A 22,629-nucleotide genomic window follows, 5' to 3' on the forward strand; every position below is an offset into this window, starting at 1 on the left:
TTCGTCGCTCTTCTTCGAAATTCGAAACGCGCGGGCTTCGCGAGTCTTGTCTCGCATAAATTATTGCATTAACATTCCAGACATTTCGTTAATTTATGTGACGAATTCATTTTCATCGCGATTAATGTCCCGAGGAATTATCGTTCCGACGAAACGTTCGAGGAATGTGTCGAAATTATAAATGTATTATACGAATTAACGCTAACGAAAGTGTCGTATTGTCAATGCCAACCGGTGACAGTAAACGCTGACGCTAACAAGAGACTCGCGAGCAGAATGCTAATCGAACCGATACATCGATCAAAATTACTCATTGCGATGACGTAAGCTTAGATGTCAAGGTGAAATCCGTTGCAACTAAAGCCATTGCGGTTTCTGCTACCTAACAAGCATACACGTAAGACGAAACTTTACGCCTCATAAAACGCATTTACCATGAATTTTATGACTTTAACTTGTAACTTATACACCTGAATATAGACTGCGTCGCGAACCGACACGATATCATCGATATCCGAGCGTCGATTTCTCGAGAGAGACAATAGATAGAAGATGACAATCAATTTATAACCAAAGATTACTAACACAGCGAGAACTATATCCCAAAAATGTTGTACTTGAAAGGGATGATTCTTGAGGTTGTTTGAAGTAACTTCTTCCTTTGCGAAAATGCTCTCCGCGGCTTCGTTGAGGAGTTATTAACGAAAAACACGGAGACTCCGCCTCCGCGGCGGGCCCCGCTGACCGTGGCGTTGTCATTGGCCGCTCAGCGGGGTCTGCCGTGGAAGCGGAGTTCGTTCGCTGCAGACATGCGCTCCGATTGGTCCGTGTTTTTCGTTAATAACTCCTCAACGAAGGAGAAAGTTGCTTCCTGTTTCCTCAGAAACCATGCTGTAGAAGTATTGTGGCTTTCTGGGGCCTGTCGCGGAGGCGGATTCCGTTCAAGCCACGCCCTGATTGGTTCGTGTTTTTCGTTAATAACTCCCCAACGAAGCCGCGGAGGAAATTTTCGCAAAGGAGAAAATTGCTTTCTGTGATCCCAGGAACCATGCTGTAAAAGTTTTGTGGCTTTCTGGGGCCTGTCGCGGAGGCGGATTCCGTTCAAGCCACGCCCTGATTGGTCCGTGTTTTTCGTTGATAACTTCTCAACGAAGCCACGGAGAAGTTTTTCGCACAGGAGAAAGTTGCTTTAAATGACTTCAAGAATCACACCTTTCGAGTAGAACATTTTCGGGACACCCTGTACAGTATTTCATTGGAGAATCAAAGTCGACCCTGGCAACTGGTTAACACTTTCAACCCACGGCACAATCACAATTATCATCTATCACACAATCTTAAAACGTGACTGCGTCGCAGTTCTACTACTGTAATTATTCATATTGTCGAACGGGAAAAAGGGAATCGCACAACAGACAAATTACCGGGCTCGCGCGCTCGGTTGTCCAATTAAAAAATGTCCGTGTTTACCTCTGTAGCGTGTCCGAATATTTCACACCGGGTGTCCTCCATCTTTTTGATTGGTACGTGCGAGAAGCGGACGGAACAGAATGGAAAAAAACCGCTCGGACTGAAAAGGTATTGCTTTCCAACGGTAGTGAATAACGTTTCAATTGCCGGGACCCGGGGAGAGAAAAAAATCTAAAAAAATCCCGCTGGAAGAGTACAACCGAACGTTTTCGTTTAACTGTCCCGCGTGCGTCCTTTTATTAGTAAACGTTTATCAGTACGATATGGCGCTGGTAATTGTTCGTGTGGAATATATCGAGGTTCTTTTACGAATAAAATATCAATCGAAATTAAATTCCACGCACTGCAAAGTGAAGGTTTCTCGACTGGTGCGTACATATTCTATGCATTTTGCAGTGCAATCGGTAATCGAATGCAGGAGCGTACAGAACAAAGGACATAGGGAGGATATAGTCTATGCAGAGTCGCCAGATTAATAGTTGTGTCCCCCACTCTACCTCCATCGGGGCCCGATCACGTGACGGCGCTGGCTGAGAGTGGCTAACCTTTTCCCCTCGGTCCGTGCACCCTCCCCTCACCTGGCGATTCTGTGTACAGTTATTCTGCGCATCGATTTTCGCGCGAAGTGCAAGTCGGTAGGAAACCGCGCGATCAATCAGGCGTCACATTGCGCTGTTTTCGAATTAGCTGTTATGAATTCCATTAAGCCGAACCTTGCCGAGCATTTCCTCCAGTAATGGTTTACCGGGTGCTCTCTACGGTGCCTCGGACCGATACACAGTTGTACCTATGTGTCAATGTTTTGCATTTTAAACGGCACGGATCAGCGCCGCCACTACTGTGTCCGGCTGCGTGTACCTCCGGCTGATTTCCCTTTAATTATTCTACCAATTTCCACTTTGCTTCTCGTTCGAACACGCAGCTGATTTACTTTGTGCCGCGTTATCCGCGCGCGCCGCCGCCGCGGACCAACAGGTGAATTTTACGTATTAACACTTTCCGGCTGATCGGTAGTCAATGGCAAACATTAGATCCGAGTAGCGTGACCGAAGCTAGTCACCGTGATAAATTGTGATTGCAGTGGCGGATCTAACGGTAGGCGGGCTAAGCGGCCGCGTGGGGCCCCGGGATACCACAGGGCCCCGAATTTTAAATAAATTTATTTATTGTGCAACGGTATGAAATTTTTCATTACTTTTCTTTTTCGTTAATAAGTTTATGAGAGTTTTCTTGCAACTTTTATTTCTGACTTGAGTCTGAGGGCCCCAAAATTATTACCGTTTGGGGCCTCCACTGTGTAATTGAGCAGGGCTTTGTCGCATTTGTGATTCGCAGAGGTCCCGAGAGGGAAATGTTTAACCGTAACGTTTTTTGGTTTCTTGTTTTGACGAGCATCTCCAAAAAGTTCTTCCGCAAATGCTAGCTGCCTCTTGGGCTCGTGTGCCGTACTTTCAGAAAGTTAGTTGCGGGGCTTTACGCTGCTCAACGTCACGACCCCGGCCCGATCTTCCCGATTCTTATTACCGAGATTTTCTCCGATCCGCGGGAGGAAACATTCGGTGGCATCACACACGACGAACTTCACGAATTGTTTACTGGAAGGGGCCGAACGAAAAACAGGGTTAGAGGAGATCCGAATCTAGGTCAGTCTCTATATTCTCCCCTTTCCGTCCCGTCCTATCCCGCTTCCCACTTCCATTCCCTCCTTCTCCCTTTCTTTTCTGTCTTTATGCCCGACTACCCAGCGCCGTTTCTAAATTCGCCCACCAAACGCGTCACAATGCATAACGACGCGTTCCGGCTCTGTTCCGTTCCGTTCAGCAACGTTAGACTGCGTTCAGCCATTCAAGTGACGCCATTTAGCACCGACTATCCAACTATCAGCCAACCGTCCAACACACAACGTGCTCATCCGAACCGTGCGATATCGATACACTGCACCATTTCATCTTTAATCTCTAAACTGCAGATATTTGGCAAAATAAACATTTTTTGGGACACGTTGAACATGAAATATTCTATCAGTGTACATCCCAAAAATGTTGTATTTGAAGGAAACGATACCTGAAGTCATTTCAAGCAAATTTTTCCTTCGTAGAAATGATCTCCGAGGCTTCGTTCAGGAGTTATCAACGAAAAACGCGGACCAATCAGCGCGCGACAGGCCCCGCTGAGCGGCCAATGCCAACATCACACTCAGCGGGGCCCGTCGCGAAGGCGGAGTTCGTCCGCGCTACCCGCGCTCTGATAGGTCCGCGTGTTTCATTAATAACTCTTCAACAAGGGCGCGGAGAACATTTTCGCAAAGGAAAAAGTTGCTGCAAATGATCTCACGCATCGTCTCCTTCAAGTACAAAATTTTTAGAACACTCTGTATACAGGAATAACATAATGCAACGTTGCAACAGTGCCCAATACTGCATTCATATCGGGAACGTTTCAACAATTTGAAAAAAGAACGCAGCTGTGTTGTTTCGCCCCGCGGGCTTCGCTATCGGCAAAGCGGCTTAGCGTTGCTTTGTAAATGTAACAGAAGTGAAACATACCGAAGTAACTATCGAACATCGGTTTAGAATCGTTAACAAGACTGTGGCTTCGATAACAACGGTGCCCAACGTATAACAGTCGAAGAAGCTTTTATTTGTAACATCTGGTTCGTTAATTCCGACAATGTTATTCATTGAATTGTTGTATGAATTTCGAATAAATAAATTATAATTGTCTAAATAAATTGGGTGTGCCACCTGATCAAGCATTGTGTATACGATTTAATACAAACGCAACCTGAGCAATTTGTTTACATTTCGCATTGTGTCCCGATTTGATTTAATTAATAAAGCCGAGAATCTCATGTTACGTAAACATTCACAGTGAGTTTATATTTTTCACCCTTTTTACGTTATAAAATAATAAATTTTCTCTGGAAGAGCTGCGATCGTAGGAGTTGCGTGGCTCCATTTAAACAAATCTAAAGTGACCTTCAAATCTCCTTAGCATCCACATATGAATCTGAAAAGATGAAGTTATTCAGGTGGTTCGTCTGAGGCAGAGATGGGCAGAAACTTTATTTACATTAAAAATTTCGAAAAAAGTGGATTTAAAACACACACAAAGATGATGATGTACTGCACGACTGAATTGAAGGTCACGGAAGAGTAAATAAATCGCTTGGGTTTTATCGCCGGTACAAGTGTCTGCAATTTCAGTATGACCTATTTAACGGGACGGTTTCCTTTTTTCGTCGTGATGTACGTACTGCATATACGACCGGCTATTCTTCATCGTATCGGGAAATATTTCCACGGAATATCAGGGAAAATGTGAAGACCCCGGAATGGGACTCTCGTCGGACATTAGCACGTGCAAATGTGACTTGCATTAAAACTAACGACCTTCCGGTATGCATGTATCATTGGGTATCAGCTGAATGAGCGCGTACGCGAGAAATAAAATTCATAGAACGGCCGGTATCGCGTGCGCGTGATTTCTCTTTATTAATTCAGGAAACGCCGACGTAGCCGACCGATACAATTAAACGTGGTGGCCGTCAAAGCGCCGAGAACATATAGCGCCGACATTTTTATCTGCTCCGTCTCAATTCCTCGGCTACCGTAGAAAAATGGCTGTCGCAGAAGTTGGCTCGTTTAGACGCATTTAGAAGATAAGCCGCGTACAAGTTTTATAGGCCTATTTCTCTCTGTGACGTGAACTTAGTCCCATTTTTTTCCACCGGTATCGCACCTTACACGTCGCATTTATTTCGCCGTGTTGCCGTTTAGAATGCTCTTGACAAAGCTCCAGGTATTTTCAGAAAGAAAAATACACGACGTCACGACAGCGTTTTTATACAAGGATTCGGTAAGGTCTTGGTCTAAGTAAGCCGGGCGGAACTGTACGATCTAAGTAAACCGGACGGAACTGTACGATCTTAGTTCGCCTATCCCCTCCACTTGGGGGCGTACCCCGAGAGGGGCCCAGAAGCCAGTGATGCCAGAAATGCGCAATATTTCACGCGCATGCGTGGCGATTACCCTTAGTATAGTAAGATTTTACAGAATTTAAAAAAATTTATATGATCTGATTCTGAAAATTAATGTATAACAAGTGTATTTGTGTATATTTTGCAACTTGTAGGACACGTCCTGGAGTCTCTTTGTCAGGTACAGATTGTTTCGGTGCATTCCTGCCAATATAATTGCCTCAGGGCTCTGCTACCTCATCATAGGTACGTTACTATTTGTCGCGCACGCGCGTGAAATGTTGCGCAATCCTGGCATCACTGCCAGAAGCTCTGCCTCGGTCGCCGAGCAGTGTAGAGTGTAAACATGTCGCATACATCCGTGTGAACCAGTACTAATCCAATTACAAAACTTCTTTGTTTTGTATTATTTTTTATGGGACTTTCGCTAACTTATTTGTGGAATTATTATGGTTACAATGTATGTACATTATGCTTCATATATAGTCATACACAGAGTTGGGAAAAATTTTTATTTCAATAAAATTTTTGCCCAACTCTGGTCATACAGTCCATCTAGACCAAAATGACCAAACCTTGTTTGGTGTCATTTTAATCAGAGAAATGTCACAAATATGTTGGTGAAAAATTTCATTAAACATAAATAAAAATAAAGGAGTGTCATTCATTGTATGAAGCTGCCTCAAAAAATAGTAGAACCACAGGATCTAACAATACAGATTACAGAAACAAACAATTCCAAAAGAACACAAAGTTATATAAATATATTGATGAACATTTAAATATTCCAAAAAAGATACACTTTTTATTTGAATAAAATTTTTACCCAACTCTGGTCATACAGTCCATCTAGACCAAATTATAGTGCCTTGTTTGGTGTCATTTTAATCAGAGAAATGTCACAAATATGTCGGTGAAAAATTTCATTGAAAATAAGTAAAAATAAAGAAGTTTCATTCATGCATTTGGCGTTCTCAAAAAAATAGTAGAACCACAGGATCTAACAATACAAAATTACAGAAACAAACAATTCCAAGAACACAAAGTTATATATAAATATTGATGAACATTTAACTATTCCCAAAAATGATACACTTTTTAAAGTGTGCACTTTCCAAGTTTGCGAGTAAGTTTGGAATGGTTTTATGTATTATATAGCAGCTTGGGAATCGGAGAAAGAGAGAGGGAAGGAGAAAAAATAAAACGAAGTGGTCGGAAGCGGATCGAAATTGATACGTCGCGAGGCCGAACGGAAGTTAATTTAAGACGATCAAAAACATCCGCGGAATTCTCGGATGAAACGGGCCACCGATTAGTCCACTCGTGTTTTTATGCTCCGCGCGTCATGAGCTTGCCTCGGGAACCTCGGTATAACCGATCGGTGTGCCGAGAAAATGGACTCCGTGAGCCACCCGGTCTAAGAATAGCACCCGATCGCTCGTGTTGCTCGCGAAAGCGATTTCGATTCGAATTTTCGCCATTCATTCGACCCGTCCCCAACTATCGCCGGCGAAATAGGAAGCTTCAAAGGAATCCGTGGCACGGCGGATTATTAAAGCTCCTTGCTCCGCTGCCGATTTCGCGCGACGTTCGAATCCGATTCAAAGGGCTCCGATTATTTCACCAGTCGAACCTTCCGACATTCTTTGCCGCTCCCTCGCGGGCCATCCAGCTTTGATTCCGATCGCTCTTGCGGTATTGTATAGGGTCTATTTTTTCTTTAGCGCTACTTTTTATTTGTGTTGATTAGAGTTGTCACTATTCGACGTGCGGTTAGTAATATCGTAAAAAATTTGTAATTGCAAAAACATTTATAATTGTCAAAAATTCTTAATTTTACCAAAATTGGTCGGTTCTAGATTTGATATTTTGCAAAAAATGTAGTGTTAAAAATATATTTAAAATTATTTCCAAATTCTAGGGGCGAGCGAGTATTTTCGGGAACCTGTGTGCCCACCCCTACCAAATTCTTTCGATGTTGTAGACGATTTATTTGTGCAGATTAGAGTTGTAACTATCCGACGTGCGGCTAGTAATATTGTAAAAAAATTGTAATTGTTAAAAATTCTAAATTTTAAAAAGTTGGTCGGTTCTAGATTTGTTGTTTTGCAAAAAATGTAGTGTTCAAAAAATATTAAAAATAATTACCAAATTCAAGGGGTGGATAGGTACTCGGAAATTCGAGTTCGGGTCGGGTATTTTCGGGTACCTGCCCATCCCTACTAAATTCTTTCGATGTTGTGGACGATTTTTAAGGTGATGATCCGGCAATGTTGTTGAAATAATTCAAGATACGCGTACTCGGTAAACGAAGAGAAGATTCGAGAAATTCAGCAAGCTCAGGAGTTTCTGTTTCGTTGTAAACGTTGCACGTCCACCGTTTCTTTCGCAGGACCTTAAATCGACTCTCCGACATTTATCTTTATTGGCCGGGCGATCAAAGAAAGAAAGGAAGCGGTTTAAGGAAATCCGGCGCGGGGGAGATTACGAAGATCGATCGCCGTTCGAGCGTTAAGTGAAATACAAACGGGTCGGGTTATTTTCGAGAATTTCGTTTGCGAGATCGTATTCGGGCGTTGCATGCACATCGATCTACCGTGTGACGTGTACCGAATACGCGGGATATTTCTTTGATTACACTAGCGGCCATACGGTGGAGCAGTGGGGAGCCAATTTTGCTGGGCAATACACATATCGCGTAAGCGAAAGGATAGTTCTCTTATCCCTTCAACATCCGGCAATGGAAGGTTCCTGAAATCATTTGGAGTAACATTTTCCTTTGCAGAGGTGGCGTTCGCGGCTTTGTTCAGGAATTATCAACGAAAAACGTGGACCAATCAGCGCGCGATAGGCCCCGCTGAGCGGCCAATGCCAACGTCACGCTCAGCGGGGCCTTACTAAAAGGTAACGCCTTTTCCGAAAGGTGCGGGGGTGCACCTGTTCCTCTGCAGATCTCCGAGTGCGGTTTGTTTGTCTCAAAAACAACCCCCTGTTTGGCGGAGGAAGGGGACTCCCGTAACGGTTCATGGCGGTCAGGTTTGTTACGCGCTTTAAAACGATTAAATAATAAACTCATTTTGCAGATGCAGGGAAAGGTTTTATGGTCTAGTCCTTGGCATCTGCAACGAGACAGCTCTAATGGTTATTATGGTCGCCAACCATGCCCCGCTGCGGTTTAAAAAAATCCTTAGCCATGGGTCATAGACTTTCTGTGAATTGTTCTTTTAATATACTCTGTAGGGGCGGGCGGGTTCCGAAAATTTCCGGTTCGAAGCCCGAAAATTTATAATATTTGCTTATCCCTATAATATACTTAACCGTGAACGCATTATTTTCGCAAATATTGGTTTGGCAACACAGTGTTGGGCAATAAATAAATTTATTTAACTAAATAAGTATCTAAATAAAAATTTGTTTAAGAATTGTTTAAGATAATACAGTTAATTGTTATTTACAAATACAATTTCAATTATTATTTGTATTGACAAATAATAAATTAAATTGTATTTTTTTATAGGCAGCTAGGCCCTTCGGCCGGGCCCACTGGCGGTATACCCGAAAAGGTTGCTATAGCAGACGAAAAACGCACACGTGTTCAATGTATTATACATATATACAAAATACAAGAAACAAGAGAAGACCAAAACCTATTTATTTGATATCCACCTCAATCCAAATAATAAATAATCTTTTATTCGCAAATAAGAAATAATAAACAGATCACTTTTGGAATTATTTAAATTACTTTTATTTAATAAATAAAAAGTTTAGTTATTATTTGCAATTAAAATCATACGTTTATTTATTATTTAAAATAAAATTTGCCCATCCCAGGTTGGCAAGAAAGTAATGTCGGTATTTTTTAAAGTGAAACAGAATCCAATATTTTTATTCGAGCAATGAACTTTAATGAATAAGATATTTTCCCTTTTGTTCGACGATCTTTTGCCAAAAAGAATAAATAAGAAAATATTTCGTTGATCAAAGTTCATCGTTCGAGTAAAGAAATTCTGTTTTATATCTCACCTTGAAATACTGAAATTACTTTCTCGCCAATCCAATAGTTTCTACGCTGAAGATTTAGCTACCCGATCATCAAGAAATAGAATGACCTTGGGCTGTTTTACAGTAACGCAGCCTAAAGAGTCAGCTTCAGAAGTGACCGCGCATAGTGTATAAAGAGGATGATGCGTGACTTACGGGCTGCGGTAAGGTGATCGTCGTTCGTTCGGCAGCCTCAGCGATCGGTGGATGCAGTTGGTAGCACAGCTGCGGGGACAGTAGCCAGGATCCTCCATGCGGCTGTGGTCCATTCCTCGAATTCCGGTGAATTCTGATCTCGCAACGCACGCAACACCGCGTCGTCTTCGTCGTCGTCGCCGCAGACGACGATCACGATTTAACTCTGTCACAGTTCACTTGGGACAAAGGGATTCCCCGGCTGCGAATAGCGGATCCGAAAGCGACTGGTGGACGCAACCGCGTGCATTCAAACCGAAACAGAGAGACGGAGCCAGAAGGAGAGACAGAGTTGGCCGACATGGAACAGAGTGCCGGGGTACTTTTCAAGAACCGTGTGTGTCTCTGTGCCGTGATTCACCTCGACACGCTCGGTCCTCGTTTCCATTTCGCGAGCAAGGAAGTCACGCTCGGCTAAAGCAGCCGAGCTACCACCAGCAGACCGGCAACATTTCGGCCGATTCCAGGTCCGCTAACTTCTCTTTCTCCCCCTCTTTCTCGAGAAAATCGGCTCGCGAGGGTGCAGAGATCAGAGACGGTCCTGAACAGAGAGCGACGGGGATCGCTGATAATTCGGGAGGAGAGCAAACAACCGCCACTCCGGATTCGAAAATCGAGCACATCGAATCGATAGACACGCCGGGATTAGAACGACACTTCGCGACAGGTTCGAAACCCTCGACACGAATCTTTCCGCGAGCGCACTGTGTTCTCCAAAGATTTTCAGAACGGCCGACACTGCGATTGCGACGGGTCGGGGTTCGTCCAGGGCTGCCTGTCGTCGCGACGCGGAACGAAAACGGCGCGAAAACGTACGGCACACTTGCGTCACGACGGCAACGAGGCGCAAACTTGAGCGCGGCGCGACAGGTGCAAAGGGTGAGCCGGGAAGAGACGAGGCGAGGCGAAGCGAGGCGAGCCTGCGCGCATAGCGACACAGTACGACACCGCTCGCGGCTCGCGAGAAACTGTCGGTCGCGCGTTAACGCGATACTCGACCGCCCTTTCGAGCCCGAGGGTCTGGCGCAGGTGCCATCCCCTTTTCTTACCCCCACTATGTCACCCCTTGCTCGCTCTCCAACCGCCCCTGCACCCCCCAACACCATTCCTCCCCATTCCTAGCCACCCTCGCCACTTTCGACCTTTCGACGCGCAACCCCTTTCGAACTTGTCCCGCAGCTGGATCAGGGTAATCGAACCCCCCACTCATCCCCCATTCCTATTTCTCCCCCAACCACCCACCCCCATTGTTAGTTTACTTATCGGTTAGCGAGCCTCATCAAACCACCCAGTTGACAAGTTTTTCCTCGATTCTCTCTGCCGGCTTCTCTCTCTCTCTCTCCCGGATTATAATTGGTGAAACGAATGTAGAACGAAAAAGTTTGCGTTTCGACGCCACTGTTGCTGCTCGAGGAATCAAGGCTGCGCTCAGCGAAACTGTATGTTTGCTGGGTCGTTAACAATTCCTTGTTTCGAATTAATCCGCAAATATTTCAGTAATTAATCGCAAGAAACGTAAACACGATCGGTAAACACAGAACTCGAATCTGGAATGCTGCGTTCAGCTTTCTCGGTCAGTAAGAATCACCAAAAACTCGGTCGGTAACCGAGAATACTTTTCGGCGGAACCACGGAAGACGGTTTCGCGAGGAAGCTACATTTTTCGTACGAAACAGGATAACAGAACGCTTAGTAAAACAATTTTTAATGAATTTCACGATTGAGGCAATTTTTCTGATTCAGGGGCTCCCAACCAGTGACGGATCTGACGGTAAGCGGACGCGTGGGGCCCCGGGATACCATAGGGCCCCGAATTTTAAATAAATTTATTTAATGTTCAACGGTATGAAATTTGTCATTAATTTTATTTTTTGTTAATTAGAGTTTTCTTGCAACTTCTACTTCTAACTTGAGTTTGAGGGACCCAAAATTTTCACCGCTCGGGGCCCCGGGATACCATAGGGCCCCGAATTTTAAATAAATTTATTTAATGTGTAACGGTATGAAATTTTTCATTACTTTTCTTTTTTGTTAATAAGTTTATGAGAGTTTTCTTGCAACACTTCTATTTCTAACTCGAGCTTGAGGGCCCCAAAATTTTTACCGCTTGGGGCCTCCACTTGACTAGAGCCGCCACAGTTCCCAACCTTTTCCTTAGATCGACCCCTTTTAAAAGAATTCTTTCCTTTTTCTTAGATCGAATACTGTACTATTTAAACGATAAAAGAGCGCCATTGTTTCCAAGGGATTGCAGTTCATATTCCCAGCCATTGGAACATTTCAAATGGAGTTCCAACCGATTACAGCGATCAAAATGGCGATTATAAGGAGCGGAGAAAAGAAACGGAGCTGTTTTCCACCGTCCGATTATTACGATTCATCTGTCAGTTACCTTCAGATTTATTCCGTATCTTTCGCAGAGGCCGGCCGGCTTCTTTCGCCTTTGGCTGGCCGCAGACAGCCGAATATCTCCTTGCTTCCTTTGCTAGGTTTCCCGCGTTTATCCGGCTGTCTGCAAGCCCGATTTGTGCACAAAAGGCTGTACCCGGAACAATAAGAGGATCCTGACGGTTCCACGTTAAGATTTGGCTTCACGCCTGACGAAATTAAATCCGGCGGATCCGGAGCTTGTAATTGAAAACTCCCTTGATCGCGGGGCTAAAAAATTGTGATAGACGCGACACTGCATCGATACTTATTGTTATAAATAGACTACGGATCTTTATGCAAAATAAAAATGTTCGGGTATACTTTACTTTACCGAACTCAAAATTTCTGCCGTCCTCCTATAAATTATGATCTATTTGGTATGTAATCTAGTAGATGTGTACCCGGCGCGGCTGCAGATCGAAGTTTCCATCCTGCAGGATCAATGGTTCAGGAGTCCTTCCTTTTCCTTTTTCCAATGTTTTTGACAGGTAAGTTACCGCTTACCAAGCAGAACCGCCTGTCCTTGCTCCCCCCCCCCCTCGACCTAATCACCAACCAATTAATTATTCTGCTCGGTAAGCGGAGCGCGACTGTCACTACAAACCAATATGGCGGCGCCCTTACCTGTCAAAAACGCTGCAGATTGCTCAACTTTAAGCAAGCATAACTCCTGAACCATTGATCCTACAGGATCGAAACTTCGATCTGCTGCTACTCCGGGTACAAATCTACTGGATTACATACCAAATACATCATAATTTATAGGAGAAAGGCACAAATTTTGAGTCCGGTAAAGTAAGGAGCAGCCAAATGTTTTACTTTGATTCTGGAAAGTAGGAATAACGTAAAAATTAACATTTCTTCCCTTAACGACTTTGTTACATTGAAAGCAACATTACAAGATTCTTCAATTTATAAAATCTTTTATTGTTTTGTATTCCGGCCAACCAATTTCTTCATAAATGCATAAAAAGATCCGCAGTCTAGTTATAAATTATTAAATCGTTGGCTCTGAATGTAGGATACCCGTGTCACTCGTGGTTCAATTTTTGGGAATTTTTCGTGAGCAGAGTCGCCACATGAGTTTAGAAAAGGACGGGAGTGTTACAATTCCGACTGGAGGCAAAATTCCACTCCAAATCGAGGCTAAACCTTACCCTCATGCAGAGGGCAGGTCGGTCGCACCACGAGCGGACCTAACCTTGATTTAGGAGCAAATATCTACACCAGGGTTTCCCAACGGGGTCGTGGTGGACACCTTGGAGGTCGATGGTAGTCTAAAGAGGGTTTGTAGTATTCCAGGAGTCTATTAGGGGGTCTATGGAAGAGAAAAACAGGTGTGAGATAGAGGGCCTCGAGGAACGAGGAACTAAGGAGCAATGCGAAAAGTGGAGGCCCTTGGTTTTTCATAAGCTCGGGCATCAACTGCTTAGTAGAGGGGCGGTTCATTGAACGTCCCGGGGGTGGGTGTTTACGGGGGTTCGCCCTCAGGTTTAGCCTCCCCCTTAACAAAAAAAGGGAGTCTATTGGGGGGTACGACCTGAGGAAGAATAGCTCTGAGGAGAAATGCGGAAAGCGGGGCCCTCAGACTATATTAAATGTCTAGCCTCCTGATGCGTTTGTAGAGAGGCAGCCCATTGGCTGTCCCGAGTAAGGTTAAGTTTTTAGTGGGTATGGGTACGCCGATCATCCGCAACCTGAGCTCCACACGACCCCCTTCATGGGGTGTGCGTAATGACATTTTCACCCTCACTCTTAAAAATTAAAAAAAAAAAAGAAAATAGGGTCTATTGGGGTTTTTTAGAAAAGAACAGGAGTGGAAGTGAGTCCGAGGAAAGAGGCAGTCAGGAGAAATGCAAAAAGTGGGGCCCTGACTGTCCTCAAGGACATTAGAGACCGACAAAAGGGCTCTCAGTCCTAGATGTGTGGTTCTTTTATTGGGTATTGGGGACACCGACCACCTGTGTCCCCCGAGTCCCCCACTACCCTTCTAGGTGTACGTAAATGTATTTTTTCCCACGTATTTAAAGAAAAAAAAAGAGTCGCCAGACGAGGGGAATTGAGGGAAAAAAGTTACTCGAAAAAGAAGCGTGGTTGTGATACGTAGTCTACTCACATACGCTACTCCACTTTGCCAAGACAGGATGAACTCTGCGAGCGTAAATTTTGCAAAAGAAAATAAATGCTCGTCGGAGCGATTGACATATTTTCCCATCCGAGTGGCAACAGAGTGGTTTTCTCGGCTCGCCGTGCAACAGAGAGAAGGACACCCGAAGGACAATACAACAACAATTGTTTTTCAAAGCTTTCAAAGCTGTAGCCCGTAAACAAAGACCGAAGCGATCGTATTATTCCGCCTGCCAGTTAGTCTTCGCAGGGAAAACTGTTTTTCCGATGGAAAATTGAACCGGTCTTTCGGCAAATGGCTCGTCCCAGGTGTTGCCGAACGGCCCTCGCCCACCACGGTTACATTTCACGCTGCACAAGCGTCAAAATAAAAAGAGTTCAAACAGACGCAAACGAGGAATTCGCCGATCGTTTTATCCGACCCTGATCTAGCCAGGATTTACGGACACGTCTCTATTTTATTTCACCGAGTTTTATCTCACCAACAATTTGTTCGTTTATTGATCGAGAGCAATTTTTCAACCTCAAGGTCACACATGTTTTTATTGCATCGTATTCTACTAATCAGCAGGAGAAAAAGCGCAAAAGGAACTGTGGGTCAAATCTCAAACGTTCTCTTGAAAAATTATGATAAACTTTTTTCGTTATCAAACTAATCGAGTTAACACATAACCTACCGACCACTAACAGCGATTAAAATGTTTTACGTTACCAAAATGACGAGGCTCTATTTATTTAGATTGTGTACAATTTTTATTGCAATATCTGCAATCTTTATCCAAATAAAGAAATTTATCGAATCAATTTTCATGTAAGCAACTTCATAATGTCAATAACTGCAAACTATAAATAAAAAAATTACGTCAATATAGTCTAGTGCTCCACGCTTTTATTTATAGTCACTAATGTGTAAAAAAATTATTTTCTCTTTTTTGGTGCATTTTAATATAAGCGTGGTTTTTATAAAGTTTTTTTTATATATATTTTTTTCTAAGGGAACATTTACCAATTACTTTTCTATAAAGATTGCAGAAACAATCATTTTTATAACAAATAATAATATTCTCTTCGCTGTTGGCTCAGAAATGGCGCCCCAAAAAATGTTTACATTGGGGCTCTGTTTTCGCCAGTGTTTCGATATTATTGGATTCCCGGAGTAGATAAAAGTCTCTCCGAAACTTCGGAGCGAAATCTGGATTAACGAAGTGAAATGCACTAGTTAGCGAGTGGCTTCTACGAGTTGCGCGAACTCTATTTCTACAACGTCCCATGTAAAACGGACGCACACCGAAAGAGTGGCGCCACAGCCCTAGCAGTCCGACTCATGACAGGGGGATTTCCGATTATCAAGTTTGCTGTTTCCAACCCTTCATCCCTTAAATCCCATCGACTTAAATACAAGCGCGAGACGAAGGTATTAGCCGACGGATTAATGGGTTTGTAATAGTAAACAACGAAACAATCCGAGTGGACTGAACAATCGTAATCATTCGAACAATAACGTTAACAATAATAGAGATTTTATCCCAGTCGAAACTCGGAATGAGCTCATTTTTATGCTCAAAGTGTAATACAGGGTCTTCCATTAACAAGTGTTATTTTAAATTGTAGAAAAGCTGTTTTCTTACAATTAACAATTTTTTAAAATCTGCAATTTTTTTACAATTTTTGAAAAATTACAAGTCTGTTTACAAATTTTTCACAACTCTATCACCACTCTATCTTTCGCCACTCTAATCTCCACAAATAAAAAAAGGCGCGAAATTTAAAATAACGCCACTTAGTGACAGACCGTCATAAATGGGTGTTGAACGAAAACGGTTCCAACGTTCCAGAGGATAAGGTGTTTTCGGTGTTCCCCGCTATCAACCGAAAGCGCGGGTATTAAAGGATGTATCTGAAAGGAGAGGAAGTAGAACTTGCTACTGAAACGAATAAACAATGCAGACTAACAGAAATGGTTGGAACAAAGGGGAACACGCGGAAAGACATTTGCGGCGAGGGAGCTTTATTTTGTTTGCATTTCCAGCAGAAATGCGGGAAATTAAAGGGAACATCGTGGGCATGAATGAAGAGCTTAAGCTTATACCGGAATTATCAGTCAAGATGTTTATAAACAACAAAAAGTCTATTCTTGTTAGAAGATGATGTTAACAATTCTGTTTGATTCCCGTACCACGGGATTAAAGAAATAGAAGTTTCAATTGTCAGGAGCGCGTAATTCAATATTTAAGAAAAGAATATTACCGGATACCACACTTTTAGCATCGGAAGGTTTCTACGTGACGTCAGCGAAGAAGTGGAGCGTCCCAATTTTCACATCGAGTCTGATTATTTTATTACCATCCTGGCATATTTCAAGTTCCTGCCGGCGGAGTATGTCCAACGCAATTGTTATTTGATATTTTCAGAGCGAAACTCAAAACTAATTAATTAAGGAAGAAATATTTCCGAGAATTTTATAAATGTTTGTTTACGTCGTTGTTATTATACGCAGAGTTGTGCAAACATTTTATTTAAATAAAAATTTTTGCCCGAGTCTGATTATACGTAGCGCTAAGTATAATAATAATGACGTAAATCAAGGTGGTAATACCTGGTGCCCCACCCTGAATGCATCGGTGTCCTTGTGCGACGAATACTATGAAAGTTTCCTTGAAGCACCGCGCCTCTTAAATTACCTCGTGCTTTTTAACTTGAACAATGTGGTAGCTGCGGTTAATTTATATATTTCGAGCTCCATCACAGAAATAGATATAACGTTCGTCGTGATGTAATTAAACCGTGTTGCTGACTATGTTGCTATGAAGCTAATTGCGAAGCTCTTCTAGTTTGCATGGTTCTAATTTATCGTTGCAAGTCTCCATTGAATCGTGTGATCCATGTGCAAATTTAGGAGGCACTCTAAGCAAGGGCTTCAAATTAATCTGATTTAAATGAATTTAATTTGATAAATTTAAAAAGAAATAAATTATATAAAAATTTTTGATTTTCCTTCAATTTTGGTCAATGGGACACCCAAACAGTGCCCCGAAATTGACGGTCAGCCGCTGGTTTTCGCCAAGTTTCTCTTGTCAAAAAATAGATCATACACAAATTGTTGGTCCTCGGGCGAATTTAGGTTAATTCGGTAGAACCCCAGTGTCAGCCTAGGGCTCCAAAATTAACGGTCCGCCGTTGGTCTCCGTGAGGTCAGTAAATATCTTGGTAAAATATTGGGTTGGCAAGAAAGCAGAGTTGGTCAAAAATTTTATTTAAATAAAAATTTCGAATAAATTGGCTTTTTTCCAAGTGAGTTTTAAACCAACTTTATTCGAAATTTTCACTTGAATAAAATTTTTGCCCAACTCTGCAAGAAAGTAATTTCGGTATTTCAAGGTGAAATGATGTGACGATCTGAAATCGCACTTGGATCAGTTTTTTACCGATTAGGACCAGGGGTTTCATGAGCGCGGAATTGTGAAGCTACCAGAAAGATGGCAAAAGGTCATCGAAATATAAAATATATTAAAAAGTTCATTGCTCAAATAAAAAAATTGGGTTTTTCTATTTCACTTTAAAATACCGAAAACACTTTCTTGCCAACCCAATAGCTTCCGCACGCGATCCGAATACAGTAAATCCTCCATAAACGCAAAAAGGCCGTACACGATAAACGCAAAAAAAAATATCTCCTCCACCAATAACCAATGTTGTTAGTGAACCAGTACTAATGCGACGCGGAAAGTCGCAGTCGTCGGCACAGTTCAAAGGCCCGTGCGTCCTTGAATGTAATACCAATATAAAAAATTTTTTATTATTACATATTTTTTTATGAAACTTTCACCAATATAATTGTGGCATTTTTCTGAATAAAATAAGACTAAACACGATATAATTTCAACTGTATTTAGTGGTTTAATTGACGATGAAAGTTTCAGGCGCAAGGAAGAACAGCGTATTGGAAAGAAAGAGATGCAGAGAGTCGCGCTGCCCTACTCTACGTTCGGCTCGGCCTTTGAGGCTCAAAAAAATAATGTCTACGAGAAATGCAAACGAATCTCCCCGAGGCTTTTGCGTTTATGGAGGATTTACTGTAGTTCATTATTTTTCCGCGGCCCTCCCGGTCCAATTTTCGAACGATTACAATGCGCGTCGAACTAATGCGAACAATCAACCGTGCAAATAGAGATCCGCTCGCATCCAGCACGTGATTCCTGTTATTTGTCGTTGGTCTGCATCGGCCAGACTGCATCGGGAGGATTCATTACGGCGGGCGTTGCATGCACGAACGATATGCAAAAAGGAAGAAGATGGCGGTGCCGGATGCGTCAACGGCAACATTATTTTTCTCCTCTCTGAACGCTTCTGCGATAACGGCATGGCCAATGGCGAGCAAAAAACCCACCGTTCGTTCGATATTCCTTCACGTGGGCTGTCCGCTTCCGTCATTGCTCAACGAAACCGATAGAAAAGAACTTTCGATAATGCCGGCTGGCAGGAGTTCCAATCGGATTCAAACTCGACGCCATTGATATACCTACAGCACCACGCAAAAGTATCAGCATAACTAATTATCAATTTTAATTTATACAACTACGGCTCGCCTAATTTGTACGTCTTAAATGTTTAACTGCAATTTTTATTCATCGCACAAAGCATTCCATTCACCGCGACGTCGACGCTCGCGACACGTTCTCGAAGTTCTGCCTTAAATAAGGTCTTGTCGCATGAAAATGGCGGCGAATGATCCAGGATATCCTGTGCGCGTCATCGATATCTCTATCGATACTTCACGCGTGACTTCCAGGGGGGAATGCCACGGTTGATCTCGAGATAATGAGCTCCCAATTAGCCGGAAATAGATGTTCGTTCTTCCGATCGCGGGGCGTACCGGGATGTTACGCAACCGTGTACAGTCGAACAGTGTCTCCCGGCGCTTCTACTTTGATTTCGATATTCGTCCCAACACGGTAATCTATTACCGTGTCAGGAAGCAATAGTCAACGATGGCGTGCTTGGTCCCCTGCCAAATTCACTTTCAGCACACACTCGCCTGTTCGTCGGGAAACCCGTGGCACTACGGCCGCCATTTCTTTAATGTGCGAGCAAACGTCTCTCCATTTAATCAATCGAATCGACGCAAATACCCCGAAGAGGCTAGACAGAGGTACGTCCATATTTAATGTACCCTCAAGAAGATCAAAAGCCGGTTCGCTATGCTCCAAGTGAAGTCTCTGTCGAAGAAAAACGCTGGGTCCGCGCTATTTCTTAGATCATGTACTGGATATTGATGTAGAATATTTAGATATCCTACGGTTCCCTTCTCTTTACATCGAATTATGCTCCAAGTGAAGTCTCGATCTAAGAAAAACCCCGGGTCCGTGCTATTTCTTAGATCATGTACTGGATATTCATGTAGAATATTTAGATCCCTTCCAGTTGGTTTCGGTTGAAATGTTAGTTTTGCATAACGTTAGCGAAAATAGCGATGTAAACAAACCGTTCCGTCCCGAAAATAGACCCCACCCACAGATAATTGGCCGAGTTCCTTGAACACGGTGCTCGTGGATCATTTTATGTTAGAGGCAAACCTCTACCAGAAGCTGACGAGAAATTTCAGCGGAGCGATAGGATTTACGATTGAAACGAAGACAAAAACTGCTGGTGGCCACTTTTGACATCTCGCGCGCTGTGACGTTGAATGACGGTGTCTTGTTTCCATTTCGAAATCTACTTTGCCGGAGAGCTGTTTCCGAGGACACGGGTTCTGTGATCCGCACGCGGCCGTTGATACGATATGTTTTGATTAAAGGGAGAAGCTTGGAGGACGCGCTCGTTAAGCCCTTCTTATCGCGTGTAGCCGGGCGGCTTTGATATAGCATTGTGCGCACCGCCTCGAATAACGGTGTAATTTACTCACAATGATTAGAACCCTCGTCTCGGAATTACACCACCGACAAAAATATTGAATTACACGTCGCGGTCCGATTGAAAACTGCACGCAACTTCAGAACTGTAAATTCGGATTTTTATGATCACCGGGAACGGTGATGAAAGATTGTATCGTGGGATCATCGTCGAAATTGTTTTTCCGGATAATACACGGGGCGATGATGTTTGGACGAGTATCGGAATTGTTCCTCTGCCAACGTCAGACGCTATATCGACACGCGTCTAGCAACAAGTAGATATTTCCGCCTACACGTAAACACGTTTGCACAACACCGGTCAGATGTGTGTGGGACCGATAGTTACGCGACAACGAGTACTAAATGCTGTCGAGTTACTGCCAACAATGCTAAATCAGCGGTGACGAACTTCTTCACGAGCTAAGAACAGGTGTGGAGGAGAGCCGAGCCGAAGCCGAGAGAAATGCGAGAAGCGGGGCCTCGGACTTCAACGGCTTGGCCACTAGAGAAGTAGAGGGGCCGCCTCATGAATCGTCCCGGGAGTAGATTGGTTTTTTTTAGTGGGTATGGGTCGCCGAACATCTGCGACCCGAGCCCCGCACTACGTGCGTAATGCATTTTTTTTACCACTCCCTTATAAATAAAAAATAGGGGTGACGAACTTCTGACGTCGTCAGAAACGACCAAAACTGGTCGGTTTTATCGCTTCTCCTTTTCCCCTTCCACTATCCCATTCCACCACCATGAGCACACTCCAACGTCCCCCACTAAGACTGTAGACTGGTCACGTGACGCGCAACGTGTTCAATTCGCCCCACTAAATCCTCGTCGCGCACGCGCAACGTGCCACATGTTACTCTGGTCATCAGAGAGGGGGTAAATTGTATTCCCCTCGATTTCCTCGTAATGGCGACACTGGCTCTGGGCACTGATGCCAGAATCGTGGTACGGTGGTACTGAACCATACCCCCACCAGCCCCCACTATGACCTACTGTTGCCCCTACTTTCCTTTTCCAACGTGCTCGGGCGCTACACGCACCAGCGTACCTCTACTGTCTAGTGAAAGAGTGTAAACTAGCGGGACGGGAACGGGGCTAGACGGACGCAAAGAACACCTGAGTGGTCAGACTAGAACGTAGACGCCTATTCTCACACGCATTCTTGGCTCTAACGCGCTATTGGCGGAGACGGATACACACACACTGGCGCGTGACAGAGACACAAACGAGACAGAGCGAGCGATGCGGTCAACGGCAATCCATTGGCGTAGTGCGGCGTAGTATGCGTAATCGGTGTAGTCCAAGAGCTAACTAACTGTCAAGTTGATTTCATTTTTTAATTACTTCTGTAAAATGCGCAAGGTCTATCAGTGCCGAATAGACTTACAGAATAAATAAAACGTAAAAATTGTAAGGTTAACTTGGTTCTTCGCGGGAAAGACGTAGAAAAGATCGGTTTTTATTTTTTTTAACTGCAGCGCACCAAACCACAAAATCTGAAAAATTTCATGAACAATAACTATAACAATATATCGGTACTGTAAAGCGGTTTGGCCGCGCATGCGCGAGAAAAGATGCACCATATCGGAACACTGGTAGCCCCAAGTGTTCGGATAAACGAAGTTCTACTGGCACGAACTAATCATTGCTAAAGCTCATCAAAGTTTTACGAAGCACCCAGCTACTTACGCGAACGTACGTTCCGAGTAATTAGCGGGCCCCTATTATATGAACGTATTACACATACGTTATACTGTATGAACTGTGGCCATCAATCTTGTAATAAGCTTGCCTCAGCTTATCGCACACCCGGTATATCACCGGCCGGCATGTAAGTGCTCGCAAAAGCTTAGGGACTCTATTCTCTTCTTAACACATACGTTTAGCAGCCCACCCACTTCTACCCCTAACCGATCCATCCGCACTGGAAAATCCTCGCCGCTGAAATATGATTTCCCCCGGATCCCAGAGATTTTCTAAAATTGAATTTTCTAGAAACTGTGGCGCACGGCAAGCCAGAAAAAAACTGATCACTTTTTAAAAACCACGGACCAGCGAACTTGATAGACCGAGGGAAGAATCGCTGATTATTTCAAGCTTCTCCGGCATTTCGCGGCGAATTAAACGGTCATATCCGGTTAACGGGGCAAAACGGAGGAAGACAACGGTAATGAGATTATATCTGGGAGAGCGACGATGAGTTGCGGCGAAGCTTTTCGCTGATTTCCGCGAGACTTCCCGGCCGAAGGCGCGGCAGTAATCTCTTTGGCTGAAAGCCCGTCGTAAGGACCAACAGGAGCTGTCCGCTATACAACCCGACGTCCATAGCGGCGCGGCGTCTACCCAGAATTATCCGGCAGCTTTCCCGTAATCAACTGTTCCGACTCTACTTTCACAATAATTATTTTCGGCAGGCTGCCCGTCGCTGCTCGTCGCCTCCGCTGGATCGCGAGATCCTGCCGGATATTAAATATTTGCCGAATATCCCCGCAA

At 43.8% G+C, this 22,629-nt stretch overlaps 1 protein-coding gene across 1 annotated transcript in view; it reads right to left on the minus strand.

Moving 5' to 3' along the window:
* Nucleotides 1–22,629, minus strand: part of LOC143213024 (uncharacterized) — a 122,230-nt gene that overhangs the window by 91,361 nt on the left and 8,240 nt on the right. The gene's annotated exons all lie outside the window — the stretch shown is intronic.

This window comes from Lasioglossum baleicum, chromosome 10 (assembly GCF_051020765.1).
Source record: "Lasioglossum baleicum chromosome 10, iyLasBale1, whole genome shotgun sequence".
Taxonomy (NCBI): Eukaryota; Metazoa; Arthropoda; class Insecta; order Hymenoptera; family Halictidae; genus Lasioglossum; species Lasioglossum baleicum.